We start from the raw sequence: 17,998 nt of genomic DNA, 5'->3' as shown, positions 1-17,998 counted from the left end.
TGTCCAGGGCCTTGACCCCGCTCTGCCCCTCACTTGCTCTATGACCTCACATAGCAACCATGTCCCTTCGTGTACCTGTGGTGTGCAGGACCATCCCACCGATGTTGTCTTACTCCAAGCTTCTATCATCAAGAGAATGAACAATCACAGTTGAGTAGCACTGGGATTCTGGAGCAAGTGCTAGGGCCACTCCTGTTCTAAAGCCTCAAGTCCTAAGTAAGAGATGGGCTTGGAGCAGGAGGAAGGCGAGTTCCTACTCCGAGGTCAGGAACAGCCCAACTTGCACTGCCAGGTCGTTTATCTGCTCCCAACCTACTCCCCGAGGAGAAGGAGAATCTAAAAAGGTCTGCGTTGGGCAGACGCTCACGTCCCCATCCTCAAAGCCACGCGGAGCTGCCTGTGGAAAGGAGGACTTCTCAGACCAGGGCCTGAAAGTCTCCCAGGACAACCTGGGCCCGGCGATGGGGGCGCAGCTAGTCCCCCATCCTGTGGAAGGCATGATGCAGGCTGGCTTAGGGGTCAGAGAAAGCCAGCGCCTGATCCCTGGGTCATGAAACAGCTCCCCCCGGGGAGGAAGCAGTGGAAACTGCCATCCTCCCACACTCCTGCTGTCCCGTCATCTGCCAGCCTCATCCGGCCGCCCTTGGAGCAGAGGAGAGAGGAAGTCCCCTTCAGGGCTGGTCTCCTTCCTGGCCAACACCTTGTGGAACATTCTGTTGTTTTCAGAAGACACCTCAGACCAGGCGCGCGCAGTGGGCCTGGGCCCAGGATTGGGGCACCCGCTCGTCTCCTGTGACTATCGAGGGAGGGACAAGGTGGCTTGTTGGTGGGCCTGTACGGCCTCTAAAGCATTCAAACAAGAGGCAGCAGGTGAAATGGAAAAGGAGCAGGCGTTGGGGGACTTGCAGCGAGTCGTGGCTCTGCATGGCAGCTTCCTCGCCTGCACAATGAGCTTAGTGGCACCGAGGTTGTTGTGAAGATATGTAATAGGCGCAAAGTGCATCATGAGCTTCCATCAAGCAAAGCTGGCCAACAGCCTTAAGATGCTGCCATGCCCTCAACATCCAGGTGGTCTGTGGTGCACGTCAGTGACAGCTGTCTGTTCTGCTGCCCATGAGCGTTTCCTGCCAAATGCCAACCACGTTTGCTCTCTCTCTCTGCCCCTGGGCCTTATCTGCAGGCAGGCTACCCTCTCTTGGAGGGTCGAAACAGGCTCGCAGGAATCAGCTCAGAAAAAAAGTAAAAACACGACATCGCCCGCTGTTGCCGTTGTGCCTGCTGTGACCCAAGGCAATGTGTAGGCCAGAGAGGCCGAGGGCACGCTCTGTTCTTCATCACAGACCCCACCAGAGGTCCAGGCCCTGGCAGGGCCAGCCAGGCCTCCAGGCTGAGCTGACTTCCCCCTGGGCCTGCGGCTGCTTCCTCTGCATTTCCGGCCCATTTCTCCGAAGCCAGGCAGCTGCCTCCCTTCCCGGTCTGTTCGGGGCAATCCTGCCTCATTTCTGTGAATCCAGGAGGCCCCCGGTGGAGGATCCGGCGCCTTTCTCAGAAGGAGGAAGAGGCCTGGGGGACCGGGGACCAGGGATCCACCTGAGGGGTCTGGGACTCTGACTGACAGCCTGTGCAGGTGCATGGCGGACGGCAGACCCTGCTCCTAAAGCTGATGCCCACAGCCAGGCCAGGGCACTCAGAGCGGTAACGGGCAGCCCAACCAGCCCGAACCCCCAAATTAGGGCCCTCCCTAGAGCTCCTCCTTACACGCTTCTCAGCTCACGGTCACAAGGGCTTTTTGTGCGGGAAGCCAGTGCGAGGATGGCCCACGGCTGTGAGGTTTCACCCCCACCCCACCCCACCCCACTCCCACCACTACCCCTCCCGTGAGGCTCCCTGGAAGGCATCAGAGCGCAGCTCCGCCCCGTGAGGGTGTGCAGAAGGCCCAGAGCTAGGAAGGCACAGGCATCCTCAGAACCTGACGCTGAGCCTCGGCTTCTGATTGGCCAGGCAGCTCAGGAACCTGAAGGGCAGGATGGCGCGTGCAGGCGTGAAGGGCGGAGCCTTCAGCATGGGGTCCGCCCATTCCGAAGCTACAATACAGTAAGAAGCCTTTAGAAAAGCACTCAGTCGGTACCTAGGTGCATAACCCACCTCTGAACCTAGGTCCCCAGTCTCCATGCCACCTTCAGAACTATCCTAACACATATCGGCTTATTTATTACTTAAAACCCTTCCATGATCAATTTTAGCCCTGGCACGGTAGGTCAGTTGGTTAGCGCATTGTCCTGCTATGCCAAGGCTGGGGGTTGACCCCTGTCAAGGTCCATACAAGAAGTAACCAATGAATGCATACACAGTGCAGTAACAAAATCAATGTCTCGCTTTCTCTAAAAATCAACAAATTAAAAAATATTTTTTTAAATTTTTTTAAATATGTTTTATTGATTTTTTTATAAAGAGGAAGGGAGAGGGATAGAGAGTTAGAAACATCGATGAGAGAAACATTGATCAGCTGCCTCCTGCACACCCTCTATTGAGGATGTGCCCGCAACCAAAATATATGCTCTTGACTGGAATTGAACCTGGGACCCTTCAGTCCACAGGCCAACGCTCTATCCACTGAGCCAAACCAGTGAGGGCTATATTTTAAATTTTTTTAACGTGTAGTCTAGTCACACATGGGAGTATTATACGGCTAATTTCTTTTAGTATACGTAATACTCATTGTGATATACTAAATTATCTTTTAATATAAGTATGTCCCAGATATTACATGGTATATATCTATACTAAAATTAATTTGTTTATCTAAAATTCAAATTTAACTAGCTGTGTTGTATTTTATTTGGCAACCCTATTTATAAGTTTTCGTTCATCATTGTGACCATCTGATTAACTTGGTCATGGGCCCCAGATTGTGAGCTTCAGGAGGGCAGGCACCCTCAGTTTTTGTTACTCACCATCCAGCACCCAGCAGGGTCTGTGGCCCAGCCGGTGTGGCTCAGTGGTTGAGCGTCAACCTATGAACCAGGAGGTCACGGATTTGGTTCCCAGTCAGGGCACATGCCCGGGTTGCGGGCTCAATCTCCAGTAGGGGGAGTGCAAGAGGCAGCCGATCAATGATTCTCTCTCATCATTGATGTTTCTATCTGCCTCTCTCTTCCTCTCTGAAATCAATAAATATATATATTTTTAAATAGGGTACTTGTGGTAGGCTGAATAATAGTCCCTCCCCCAAAGATGCCCACATCCTAGTACAGTACTCAAAACCTGAGACTATTTTCCAGGCAGCTGATGGATCTTGAGATGAGGAAAATATCCCAGCTTATTCAGGTGGGCCCAGTGTCATCACAAGGGCCCTTATAAGAGAAAGGCAAGCCCTAGCTGGTTTGGCTCAGTGGATAGAGCATCAGCCTGCAGACTGAAGGGTCCCGGGTTCAATTCCAGTCAAGGGCACATACCTATGTTGTGGGCTTGGTCCCTAGTAGGGGGCATGCAGGAGGCAGCTGATCAATGATTCTTTCTCCTTTCCCTCTCCCTTCCTCTCTGAAATAAATAAAAAAAATATTTTTTTTAAAAAAAAAAGAGGATCAGTCAGACAGAAAAGATGAAGTGGAGATGGAAGCAAGAAAAAAAGAAAGGCCTTGTGTTGAACCAAGGGATGTGGGTGCCTCTAGACGCTGGAAAAGGCAAGGAAACCCATTTCCCCCTCGGGCCTGCAGAAGGAACACAGCCCTAGGAAAACCTTGATTTTTAGCACAGTGAGATTAACTTCTCACTTCTGACCTCCAGAAAGGTAAGAGAATACATTTGGGTTGTCTTAAGGCACTAAATTTGTGGTGACTTGTTACAGCAGCCCTAGGAAACTCATACAGTGTCCGTGTCTAACAAATATTTGCTGAATGAGTGAAGGAACGATGAAAGCATGCAGAAGGCAGCTGTGGAATACCGTGTGGGTCAGAGCCAGAAGAGTCAGGAGCCCGTGCTGGCCTCCTGTGTATCACAGTCATGAGACCCTGCGCCTGCGAAATTATTCCAAGGCCTCAGTTTCCTAGTCTGTCACGTGGGGTCACACCTGCCTCCCCACTGTGAGGAGTAAGGAAGTAGCTGGAGAGTCATCTCAAGCTGTAGAGCCAAGTAGAACCCGGAATATTTCTCACAGCTCCAGCCAGACCCATCTCAGCATCCTTTCTAGGGCCACCTGTTCCCTCTCCTGCCTGGTTTTCTTTTCAGATCTTTAATGTTTTCACTCATTAAGAAAACAAAACAAAACTCAATTTCTTCATTTATTACCCCATTTTCCCAAAGGAGGCAGCTAAGGCACAGAGAGAAGTCAGTCCCCCCAAGGTTACCCCGCTGTTAAGAATGTGGATGGAGCTGAAACGGGTTTGGCTCAGTGGATAGAGCATCAGCCTGCGGACTGAAAGGTCCCAGGTTCGATTCCGGTCAAGGGAATGTACCTTGGTTGTGGGCACATCCCCAGTAGGGGGTGTGCAGGAGGCAGCTGATCCATGTTTCTAACTCTCTATCCCTCTCCCTTCCTCTCTGTAAAAAATCAATAAAACATATTTAAAAAAAAAAAACATGAGAAAGTGTTTTTTTTTAAAAAATAGAATGTGGATGGAGATGAAGCCATCAGAGAATAAGCCTAAAATGTAGCCCACGCCTCTGTTCTCCCTGTGCCTCAGTTTACTCTCACTGAACAGATCTTCCTCTGGGGGACACTGGAGCCCCCAGCCAACAGATGTGGTGGTCAAGATCCCTTCTCAGGACAGACCTGTCACAACCCTTAAAAGAGGTGAAAGGTCAGAGTCCAGGAGCCCCACCCTGCCCTGGAGGTGGAATTCCAAGGTGGGATGTCATGGATTCCTTAAGGCTGGAATGTCTGGCTCACCTGGAACGTGGGAACGCCCGGGAAAGCCCTCCAACCAGAAAATATGGGGGTCTCCCCACTCCAGGTCTGCCCCAGTGGAGACCCCTGCTCCAGGGGCTGTGTGTCCTTGTCTGCCCTTTATGAGCAAGGCAAGCCTTGGGTCGCGGGCTGGGAGGAGGAGGAGGAGGAGAAGGCGGGCCAGCCTGGTTGGAGGAATCCCCAAACCAGCTAAAAATAGCTGGGGAAATTATTCCAACACCTTCCCAAAATAGAAAGCAGCCTCCCTGCCCAACAAAAGCCCAGGGAGGGGTGGGGTTTGAGGAAAGGTGGCCTTGGGCGACCCCTCCCCCACCCTCAAGACTACCCCATTCCAGGCTCTTTCTCCCCAGCTGGCCTCCCCTCCCCAGGGCTGGCTGTTCGAATAAGGGCAGGCTGGCTGACCCTGAGATCTGGGGAAAGGGACGCCCAGAAGGGGTGGGGACCCTGGAAAATGGAGCCTACTTCCCCCTCTCCACAGCCCTAGCCCAGATCTGCTGACCCGGGAACTGGGAGTGTCCAGAGCCACCCGGACTAAAAATAGCCCTCGCCTCCTCGGGGCTATTTTTAGAGTCCGTTCGTCCCAGCCTCAGCACAAAGGCAGCCAGCCCTGGGCACACCCCGCTGGGCAGCCAGGGCTCCCTGGCCCAGAGCAGGCACTGCCTTGGCCACCGCAGGGGCCAGAGCTGGGGAGAGACCTACAGTGTGAACAGACCTGACCTGAGCGTCCACCTTGCTGGGTGGCGCCAGGGCACCCACACGCCCTCTCTGAGCCTGGTGATGCAGAAGAGAGAGGGAGACACGCGGGTAGGGAGTCTGGACCCCAGAAGGCGCTAGAGGCCAAGGGGCCCCTCACTCTAGACTGGGGGATTCTTTGAAGACCATGAGTGGAGAACAGGGCATCGGCCTGAGTGCCAGGCATAGATTCAGCGATTTACAGGACTTTCACAGATGAGAAACTGAGGGCCTTAGTTTAGGAGTCTGTGAAGTGGGGAACTCAGCGACGAGGGGGGCACAGAGTTCAGCCCACTGGCCAGGCGGGTGCAAAGCCTAGCTTATGTGTTGGCAGCCCGCTTCACTTTAGTTTCTCCAGTCCCCCTCCCCGCCCCGCCGCTTCCAGAAACGCAAGGGCTGATGTCATCACCAGCCGGGCCGGCCTCCTAGCGGCCAACGCAGGCTGGCGCCGCCGTCACGGGCGTTCCTGCGCCAGGGAATCCCGGCCCCCGCGCGGGGGCCCCAGTGGAAACCCGTGACGCCAGCGCCCGCCGCCGTCGCAGGTCTTCCGGGCCTGCGCCCGCCCGGGCAGGCTTAGGGGTGGGGGTGCTAGCACGTGGTGCCCACCCTGACGCCGGACTGGGCGGGGGGCGCGCGCGGGGCCCTCTCCACGTTCACCCAGCCCTCCCTCCTCCCCGCTCCAGGAGCTCCGGCTCCACGAGAGCGAAGTGCCTGCGTCGCCCGCCGCCGGGACAGACACCATCTCGGTGTGAGGCATGGGCATGCCCTGCCCGGGGTGTGTAAGCGGCAGGAAGGAGTTCACCGACCTGCATGCCCAACTCCCCCACCCCCCGCCTCGGGGCAGGGTCCTGCGTGGTGGGCACTGTGGGCTTGCATGGCCCTGGCTGTCTCTAGGAAGGGGCTGGGAAACCCTGGCCTGACTCTCCAGGGCCTGTCCGCAATATCTGGGGTGATGGGGAGGACATCCAGCCTGGACACACACGGCCGGGTGCCCGTGGCCTGTGGGCGTGGGGCGATGACTCTGAGCCTGTTCACTGTCTCCCCGCCAGTCTGGGAGCTAATTACTGTCAGGACGAGACGGGATGGCTGGAAAGATGAACAAATCGCAGTGTGTCTGTAGCACGTCTGGGTCTGCGGCCCCACCAGCTTCTGTTCTAGGGGTGTGGGGTATGACAGCTATGCTGTGTGCACTGGAGGAGCCTTGGGCATATACTCAGTCCTTCAGGGCCTCCCGTTGGTGTTTGGGGCATTATTCCTGCCTGTGTGTGTGTGTGTGTGTGTGTGTGTGTGTGTGTGAGAGAGAGAGAGAGAGAGAGAGAGAGAGAGAGAGAGAGAGATATCTGTGGGAGAATTTACTCTTCTTATATATAACATGGATCTAGTCATAGTACTTACCTCCTAGAGTATGAGGAACAAATGAATTAATAAATAAATATAGGAGTCTACTTACCATGGGACCCAGTAATCCCACCCCTAGGTATGATGGAAGAGAAGTGAAAATAGGTCCACATCAAGACCCAGGTGAATGCTCAATAGCAGCTTTATTCCTAATCCCCTCAAAATTGCAAACAGTCCAGCTCTCCATCCCTAGGTGAACAGGTAAACTGAGGCCCATCCATAGGATGAAATACTAGTCAGCAAATGAAGAAAAACAAACTAACCTTGAAAACTCTTGGAAGTGAGAGAAGCCAAACACACGTGGCCACACAGTGTGTGATCCCCTTCATGTGAAATGCCAGGACAGGCACATCCACAGACAGAGAGTGGGTTTGTGGTTGTCAGGGACTGGGAGGGGGGAGGGGGTGGCTGCCAATGGGGACAGGGCTTCTTTGGGGTGATGGAATGTTCTGAAATTAGATAGAGGTGATGGTTGCACAACTCTATGAATATACTAAAAACCACTGAATTACACACTTTAAAAGGGTGAATTTTATGGTATGTGAATTATAGCTCAAATTTTTTTTATAAAAGGAACAAGCTACTTATACATGCAACAACAAGGCTGCGTCTCGAATGCATTTTGCTGAGTTTGAAGAACTGACTCAAAAGGCTGCGTGCTGTGTGATCCTGTTTATATGACTTTCTGGAAAATGCCAACCTATAAGGACTGGTGGTTGCAGGGGCTAGTAATGGGGCGAGGGGACTGACTGCACAAAGGGCCGGGGGGACTTCCAGGATGATGGACCTGCTCTGAGTCTTGATTCTGCAGGTTTACATGTCTGTATCTGTGGGTCAGGACTCATCAAATTGTACACCCGAAAAGTATGGCTTTTCTGTTTGTAAATTGAACCGCAGTAAAACTGGCTTAGAAAAATTAATGTAAGGTGTTTAGAAAAGTGCCCCATACATAGTAAAGAAACAATAGATGATGGCTGTTATTATTATTGACGTTGTTGGGTGTGTGTAAGCTGCTCCAGGCCCCAAGAAAGCAGGTCCCAGAGTTTGGGTGCTGGGGACACCCAGTGCACCGGAGTGTCCCTGTCCAATATACACACTCAAACACACGTGTACGCACAGAGAGATACACAAACACAGCACAAAAGCACATGTGTGTGCACACATATAAAAACAGTGTGCATAGAAACACGTGTGTGCTCTCACACACCCAAAACACAAATTTACATAAACACATGCACACAATTATCAATACATAGACAAACATACACACAAGCACATAACACCCACTAAAATATGCACATGCCTACACAAATACCCACATGCACACAATTATGACCACAAAACATACACATGTGCATACTCATGCACACAAAAACACACACAAATGCATGTTACCTACACACACACCAAAAATACATAGGCGCTCTCTCTCTCTCTCTCTCTCTCTCTCCCCCAGGCAGGGCAGGGGCCCCAGGAGTCCCATCTGGAGGCTGGGGCAGGAACATCTGCCACAGGAAGGAGCTGTGTCTGTGTGTCCCAGATTAGGTCTCCGCCTGCCGCCTGCTGTGTGTGTCTGTCTGCAAGGTGTTTCTGGGCCTCCTGCCTCTGCATCTGTCTCCAGGACACAGACAGGCTCCCCCTCCACTCCCTCCACAGGCTTCCTCCTCCTTGTTCCCACCCGGAGCCATTAGCCCAGGCCTGGGAACCTACTGTTCATGGCTGCAAGGGGATGAGAAAGAAGAGAGGGCCTGGCAGGGCATCTGCTTCTCACAGTGCCCTGGGCCTCAGTTTCCCAAGCTGTAAAATGGAAGGATGGTTTTGAGGGGTATCCAGGAACTGCTCCTCCAAGCCTTCAGATCCTGCACAGCTCTCATCCCACCAACCGTCTGCAGAAACAGCGTAAGTCCTAGCGGTGGAAATTCCAGGCAGGATTGGCCGGAGGTGCACCTGGTAACACAGCCACTCCAAACCCAGGCTTGGACACCCAGTGGCCTCTGAAGGGGAGGGTCTCAAGGGTGGCTGAGTGGATCACACAAGCAGCTGGCAGGGAGGGAAGAGTTTTGGAGAATTGTGCGCACAAAAATGTGTGCGTGTCCATGAGGGCTGGGTGTGTACATTTGGCTCTGGTTTCTGCAGGTGAATGAATTAAATGGACTTAGGTGTTTCCTGATCAACGTGTGTGTACTCACAGATGTGTGCAGCTGTGAGCTTATTTGCAGCCCTGCGTGCATGTCTAGAATGTCAGGCCAAGGATCCTTTTGTTGTTCCCAGATGTACAAGTGCCTAGCACATGTAGACACTCAGTACATAGTTGTAAAATGATTCGTCCTTTTATCCATTGGTTCACTCCACAAATATTTACGGAGCGCCAACCAACTGTCAGGTGCTAGAGACAACAATGAGCAATGCAGACAAAATTCTCTGTCCTGTGAAGCCTCAGGGTGATTGCCTGTATCATGTGGTTCACATGCAATACACAAGTGCAAGCCTGTGTGTTTGCACAGGCATGTACGTTTGCATGTGGAGAGCAGAGTTCACACATGCACACAGGTGTATGTGCACAAGTCCACCAGTGGCTCTTGTTCAGGCATGTGCAGACTGGGGCCTGGCTCATCTTTGGCATTGCCTGTATGCCCTGCCCATCTGCCGAGAGTGCCCCGGGGCCAGGTGGGGCCGGATGGCCTGGAAACCTCTCCCAGTTGCTGTGCCCAGTTTCAGGGAAGCCACCCGCTGGCATCCTGCCCACAGAGCCTGCCTGCCCTTGCACCTGTCCCCTGAGCTTCCCGGAAGGCCCCAGGAGACCCAGCCCCCAGGCCCCAGCCCGGAATGCCTGAGTCCACCACCCACACCCACACAATGCAGGGGGTGTGCAACCCACTTCCTCCCACATCTTCAGAAGCCCTCACAGTCAGAACCAGAAGAGAACCAAGCAGAGCAGAGTGTGCAAGTGGAGTCAAGGCATATGCACATGGCCCTCAGAGAGGGTCCCGGTGCCCATATGGATCTCTGCACATAGTGGGTATTTGCAGGCACAGGGGTTCTGTACAGCAAATAATTGAACTTGGGAAATGTTTGCACTATCCTGATGACCACACATGTACAGGTCAAAATGCAGGTGAGCACGCATCAGGGTTTTTACCCCTATGTGGGTGCTTGCACAGACCAGGGCATTTCAAAGTATGGGACGTCCCCGATAGTGGGTGTTTGAGAATGTGTCTGTGCCTTTGCTCAGTGGGTGTGTGCATACTCAGGTGCTACACACAGTGGGTGGTTGAATGTCAGTGTTTGCACACAAGCATTTGCACACATGAGGTTGTGTCTACTCTCTGTAGGTGGTTGTAGGCAGGTGGGGTCTCACACAGTGGGTCTTGCATGCAGGCTGAAGTCTGCTCATGCGTGTTTGCATGCAGATGGTGTGTGCATATTGGTTTTGTACACAGGCAATGGTCTTCACACAGTGGGCATTTGCATACTACAGAGGGGCTTCATACAATAGGTGCTGTAGGAAGAAGGGACTGACACAGTGGTCGTTTGCATGTAGGTGGGGGTCTGCATACAGTAGGGGCTGCATGCAGATAGGCCAACACAATGGGCCTTGGCAACCAGCAGAGGGGCTGCACACACAGTAGGTCTTGCTGCTGCTCTTAGGCCGGTGGCGCTGCAGCCCCGTGCCACTGAGCACGCACTGCGTCCCGTGCAGCAGGCCTGCCCCCCACCCCCACCCCCGCGGCCCGCTGGGCAGGTCAGGCGGCTCCGGCGGGGCGTGAGGCGGCCGGCGGGGCAGGGAGGCTATTCCGGGCGCTGGCGCTGTGCCCTGGACCCGCGCGCCAGGCCGCCCAGGGAAGGCGCCGCTCACAAAGGGAGGGTGTGTTCAGACGCCCCGCCCTCTGCCCGCCGCCCGCCGCCCGCCGCCTGGGGCTGGGAGGGGATGGAGACGCCGCCGGGGCCGCCGCCGGCGGGCATCCCCGCCCCCCTGCCCCGGGCGGCGGTAGACACCGCGCCTGGCAGGCACCAGAGGGAGGCTGGCACCGCCGGGCTCGAAAAGGGGTCGGCGGCCAGCGCTGGGGCCTCCGGAGCGCACCGGCCGCGTGCCCAGGGCGCACCCGTAGTGGCGCTGGTGAGGGTCGGGGCCTCAAATCTGGAGAAACTAGGACAGGCCCCTGCACTTCGCCCACTCGGGGATTTCTCTGTCTCTCGCACAGCCGCCTCTGTCTCCAATTATCCAATTTAGAGACCGAGGAAGCCGGGACTCCTGCTTGCCGGGGAGGGACGGGAGGTTGTCTGGGGCCTGGGTCAGCGCCCCTCTCCACCCCCAGAGTGTCTGGCGAGAGGGTGGAGTGGAGGGAAGGCATAATGAGGGTTCTCAAGGCCAGCTTTGTGCTAAGCGCTTCCGTGCATTATCTGGTTTCACGTCGCCACGTGGGAAGGCGATGAGACTTTCCCTTTTATGAATGGAGAAACTGAGTCACACTTGCCCCGCGATGCTAGGGTAAGCTGTCCGAGACCAGATTCGAATCCGAAGCTCTGCAGCTGTCCCTCCCTGTGTGGCCTGAACTCAGCCCCTCCGCCCTGCTGCTATCTCAAAGGCATTTATGGCGTGCCTGCTGTGTACACTGTGGTACAAACACCGCCCCACGCAAGCACGCATGTGGTCGCAGGCTCGCACTTCAACGCGCATGGGACTGCGCACAGACCAGTGTGCACTAGGGTCTTGGGCTGCCCCACCATACCCCCCACCCACTCCACCCCTGCCCCAGAGCCTGGGAACCTCTGGGGCCCTGGAAGGGTGGGGGGTGGGAATGAGGAGGAATAACAATGAAGGGAAAGAACAGGGAGGGGCTGCGAGAGGAAACCCCTCCTGCCCCTTCTCCAGATGGAGCTTCTGCAAGTGTCTGTAATCGGTCTGCCGGCTCCTGGCCCGTCGTCCTTGGGGGAGGGGTGTCACCGGGCTGTGTGTCAGTCACTCTGAGTCATCTGGGTCTCAGGAGGTACATGCCGGTCACCACAGGCCCCTGGGTATCTGCAAGGCTGTTGGTCACTGGCATACACGTCCATGTGGTGCCTACCTCACTACACTGAGGACTGGGGGTGCCTGTGTGCAGGTCTCCGAGGCGCCATCACTGCACAGCTCCAGGGAGCAACATTGCCAGACTTCCCAGTTCCAACAGATAGGGCCATGCTCCGCCATTGCCTCCCTGCTCACGCGTGCCCATAGGGCACCACTGGAACCCTGAAAATCTAGCAGAGAGGCCACACCCTCTGCCTGGAACTTGGGGTCAAGAAAGACAAGAAGAAGCAGGAGTGAGGCACATGCCTGAGGCCCAGAGAGGGCACCCCAGGCAGAGGGGACCACAGAAGGGACCGTGGAGTCAAAGCGGGGAGCTGGGCATTGATTGGTGGTATTTTGCAGAGGGAAGGGAGGAGGTGAGAGCCAGAGTGGGACCCCTGGGGATACCTGATCCCTGCAGCTCCATCTTACCTACTGAATGAGCCGAACCAAAACCATGATGCCAAGCCCCTGGGTTGCCCATAAACCTGAGGTCAGAGGTGCTACCCCGGTCTCCTCCGCCACCCCAGAGGCTGCCTGCAGTGATTCCCAACACTCCACAGCTTTCCTGAGGCCGTTCTCTACCTGGACACCCTCTGGGTAGGCAGGAAGGACCGGGAAGCTGATGCCTCAGCAGAAGGGCTGGGTGAGAGTTGGTGGCCTGTGTCTGAGACTTGTGGCCCTGGCTATGTGTTTTTACTCATCATGGATGGGGCCCGTGCTGTGCAGTAGGGCCCGTGCTAGTGTTGGGAACAAGAGAAAGAGAGGTGTCTGTTGGCGTGTGTGCCTCAGGCGATCCAGCATCTCTATGTGTGCCTGACAGTACATGTTTGGGTATTTTTTGGGGGGTGTTATGAGTTGAGTTGTGTCCCCTCAAAAGATATTGGAGTTCTCATCCCCAGGACGTGTGAATGGGACCTTATTTGGAGGTGGTATCTTTGCAGATGATCAAGTTAAGATGAGGTCATGAGGGAGGGTGGTCCCTGATCCAATATGACCAGTGTCCTTCTAAGAAGAGGACATTTAGACATAGAGACACACTGAGAGGGCAGACCAGGTGAAGACACAGGAGAACATCCACAAGCCAAGGAACATCAGAAGCCACCAGAAGCAAGAGAGGCCTGGAAAGATCCTCCCTCACCGCCTGAGAAGAAAGCAGTCCTGTCCCCACCTTCATCTCAGATTTCTGGCTTCCAGAACTGGGAACCCATAAATTTCTGTCAGGAAAGCCCCCCAGTCTGTGCTTCTTTGTTACAGCTGCCCCGGGAAACTCATTCAATAGGTATACTGGAGGGTAAGAACAATAGTGTGTGTGTGTGTGTGTGTGTGTGTGTGTCCATGTCTGTTTGCAAGTCTGAATACCTTGACTGTCTGCGATGCACATGTGCAAGCACATGAGTGCCTGCATGCGTACATGTGGCCATCATGCCCACTGCTTAGAATAAATAGTCCTCGGGCCACAAAACACATCTGCTGCCTCCCCAACGAGATTAGGTCTGGGGCCACCTTACATCTCAGGGAAATGCAGAGCCATGTTGCAGAATCAGCATCTCTGAGTTGAGGTTAAGTGGGAGAGGTCAAGGTAGAATCATGTGACCCTAGTTGGTCAGGAATTCTGGGAGGCCAGGCTCACTCTGAGGACTCCAGGAATTCCAGGCCCAGCTACAGGTACATGCGGACTGCCACCACCCCATGTAGCAGCACGGATCCTCACGCTAGTTCTACTCACAGGTGCATGGTAGACAGGCAGACACAAAGTCCAGGTAGAAGGAATCATAAACAGTCGAATACCAACTCATATAATAATAGCTAACACTCTGGAAGGCTCACCACTGTTCTGAATGCCTGACATATTTCACTGGTTTTAATGCTCACAACAGCCTTGAGAGACGGTCACTCCCACTAGTCTCCCCATTGGACAGGTAAGGAGACTGAGTCCAAGCAGGTGAAGCAAGTTGCCCACGGGCAGGTGGCCGGCCGCCTCCACAGGGACAGGTTCCAGCTCCTCTGTGCTGGGTTGTGTCCTGTATTTGGCCAGGACCTAGCCCTTGGCAGACCAGTGTGTGTCCTTTAGGGACAAAACAGTCTGTCCTGCAGAAGGAGGTCACTGATGGGTCAATTTAGTTGTACAGGACATAGGCCTAGGGCTTGAGTCTTTATGCCACAAACATTTATGACATGCCAACTGGGTCCGGGGCCCTGAGCTCTGCCATGTGGGGCCAGGGGTGGACGGAACAGACTCTCTCTCAGCCCTCTTGGAGTCTGCAGTCCAACATAGACACAGACAAGAAGCCAACGATGACAGGACTAACTATGTCATTGCAAACGGGGGAGGTGCCAGGAAGAGGAGGTGGGCAGAGCAGGAGACAGGCTCCAAGTGTCCTGTCTGGAGGGCTTCCCTGAGGAGGGGGCATCTGAGATGAGAGCAAAAAGGAGAGCAGGAGTTTGCTTGAGGAAAGGTGGTGGGAAGGGATGGGGGACAGGTTCTAGGCAGAGAGATCAGCACATGCACAAGCCAGAGGTTAGAGGGCCAGGTGTGCAAGCGGTGTCTTGGTGCAGGGTGTGTGTATGTGTGTGGGGGGCGGGGGGGGGGTCCTTGCTCACTACGAACTGTGTTCATGACTCAGAGTGCCTTCCTGTGTATCCTGTCTGGGGACCACAGATACAGGGAGGTGATACAAGTCCAGACGGTAAGAGTGACTCGTGCTACCACATGGATGAAACCCCAAACATTATGTAAGTGAAGGAAGCCATAGAGCGTGTGATTCCATTGATAAGAAATGTCCGAAACAGGCAAATCCACAAAGACAGAAAGTGGAATTCCTGGCTGCCAGGGGCTGGGGGATGGGGATGGGGAGTGACTGCTCATGAGTTTTCCTTTTGGGGTGATGGAATGTTCTGGAACTAGACAGTGGTGATGATTGCACAACTTTGTATGGAATTCTAACACTCACTGACTTACCCTTTAAAGGGGGGAATCTTATGGTATGTGAACTATTTTATGGTATATATCTTGATAATATATAAGTATAAATAGATATCAAGTCCTAACTCTGCATCACACAGGCCGGGGCTTGGTCCCTGACTCTGTCAGCATCCAGCTGTGTGCCCTTGTGCAAGTCGCTGCTCCTCTCTGAGCCCATGTAGATAGTAACAGTCCCCATTTGTATGGTTGTTGTGAGGATGAAGAGATACCAGGGGGCAAGAGTGGGCCCAATGCCCCATCAGTGGTTTTTATTTATTATTTTTTTAATTTTTATTTCTTGATTTTTTTAGAGAGAAAGGAAGGGATGGAGGGAAGGAGGCAGAGAGGAAGAAGAGAGAGGGAGATTTGTTGCTCCACCTATTTATGCATTCATGGTTGATTCTTGTATGTGCCCTGACTCTCATAACCTTTGCATATAGGATGATGCTCTAACTGAGCTACCCGGCCAGGACTTGTCAGTGATTTTTTTTATTGCTCCTCCCAACATCACTGCCCTATGTGTCTATCTCATTCCTGGCCCCCATAGGAGCCTGGTCCCCAAGTCCAGGGTGTGTTATATGCTTCATGATGTGCTCACAAGGCCATTCCCCCTTCTCCAGGCAGGGAGGGTTCAAGGAAATAGCTGGAACCCTACAATCCTTGAGGCCTATTGCATTGACACATCAGTCACCATGCGTGTGATTCTGTGTCTATGGTGTATGTGTACACATGTAGACATATGCTGGAGAGAGGAGGTGGGTCTATTGGACAGACATGGAAAGGCAGCTCAGAGAAGCTAAGCAGCTGGCCCCAGGGGGTGGGGGTGTGTGGTGGACTTGAGTAGATACAGTATGTATGGTGTTTGGGGAGCTGTGTGCATGGTTCCGGGTATGTATGTATCTGCATAGTGGGGTGTGTGCCTGCATGCATGCATGTCTTGGGCCCATGAGTGTAGGTGTGGACAGAGGCAGCATGGGTACCCGAAGGTGAGCATGCACTCCAGCCACCCCAGCTGGGGAAGCGTGTCTGCATACACCCTCCTGGTGAGGTTGCCAAGTGTCTCCTGGTACCCAGAGAAGTCCCCCACAGCTATGACGGAGCCTTGGTGACCGGTGGCAATGTTTCCCTGGCCCATCATGAACTCTGGTGTTGGGGGGAGGAAATGGGGATGGTGAGCCCTGTTCCCACCATCACCCCAGGGGCTGATTAGCCAGTTACCCCCCATGCAAGGCTCCTAGCCTCCACTCTGGGCCTCAGTCTCCTCTTCTGGAAAAGGGGACAACAGCCCTATCCTCATGGGACTGTGGTCAAAGTTAAGAGGTTTTGTAGATAGGGAAGACGGAACTACTGCTACTAACCTAGTGAAAGGGCAGCATTTGAAGCAGATTTCTGGACATCTGTGGGTTCAGTCAGGAAGACTTAATACTTTTACTAATGACAGCAACAATGAGACCGGCACAATAACAATAATAGTAATAAGAGTTATGGCCCTTGTCCTGGCCATATTTGCCCACCAAAGGGTGTGGGCAAATATGGGAGGCAACCCATCAATGTTTCTCTCTCACATTGATGTTTCTCTCTCTTTCCCGTCCTCTCTCTATAAAAATTAATAAAAAACAAACAACAACAAAATATGTCCTCCTGTGAGGATTTTTTTTTAAGTGCTGAAATTAAAAAAAAATAAAAATAAAAGAGTCACAGCCCTCAGCATTCACGCTGATGAGGGTGCACGGAGTTTGGGGTCCTGAGCCTTCACTTCTCCACCTGCAAACCGAATATCAAGTTTCAATAAGATGGGGACAGGGCCAGCTGAGAGGTGTTGTAGCCTGAGGCAAAAGAAAAAACTCAGCAATGTTGATCTTATCTTGATTTACAATTTTGTTTCCCAGGGAGTTCTCTCTCTCTCTGTGTTTTTTTGTTTGCATTTCAGTTTATAAAATAGTGCTTTAACATATTCTTTATCTTGCTGACTGAATTTTTGGACATTGCTCTCCTCCATTTTGCACGGAGGTGTCTCCCTGGCCTCACCCTGGTCTCCACCGGGCTGGTTCACAGGGTGGCTGTGAAAGTGGTAATAATGGCGAATGGCTTTTTTATACTTTCTATGCAGGAAGTACTGATCTAAGAAATACATATTTCCTTGAACCTCCTAAACAAGCTATCAGCAGGTAGCATTATTACCCCATTTTGCAGCGGGGAAAGAGGGACAGGGAGAATAGGGAACCTGTGGCCACAGAGCTGGAGTCCCACCCAGGCCCTGTTATTTCCTTGGGGCCCAGAAGCCTGTAGTCTTTCTTGCTCCTACTGCACAGGGGACCTAGCGATGAGAGGGTCAGAGGTCACTCGGCCCTTCCGGATGGCCAGGGTCACAGTGGGGACAGAGTGGCCCATGCCTATGGGCAGAACCTGCAGGGATGTGCCTCCCTGGGAGGAGCTGACCTAACACAGACAGCCTGAGCTCCAGGCCACAGCTGCACTGAACCCTGTCCGTGCTAGTCCTTCCCCCGTGGGCCCCCACCTCAGGGGGGATCCCTCCACTTCTGCTCCCCACTCCCCTGGTCTCTTCCCTCTCCAGCTCCTTCTCAGGGATCTCCTCCCCATCTACCCCACACACACCCTGGAGTACCCCTTCCTTCCACTGGGGGCTTCCGTCTGGTCTCCCCACTTGTCTCCCTCACCCCCTGCAGGGATTTATTTCAGCCTCCTTTCAGCCCCTCTGTGTTCCCTCTGCCTCACCCTCATACCCCTGTGCTCCCCTGGCCCCTATTCAGGGTTTGGGTCCCTCCTCTTAGAACCTCCCCTCCCCCACCCTCTACAGGTGTTCCTCTGCCCTCCTACCCCAGGTTCCCTACTCTCTCAGGGCTCCCTCCCCATTTGTGCTCTCCCCTTCTCCCAACCCTCAAAGGGTTCCCGCCCCCCCCCCCCCCCCCCCGGACTTCCCCTCTTTCTT

The sequence above is a fragment of the Plecotus auritus genome, assembly GCF_963455305.1.
Source record: "Plecotus auritus genome assembly, chromosome: 6".
NCBI lineage: Eukaryota > Metazoa > Chordata > Mammalia > Chiroptera > Vespertilionidae > Plecotus > Plecotus auritus.
Note: the sequence above shows the minus strand (reverse complement) of the source record.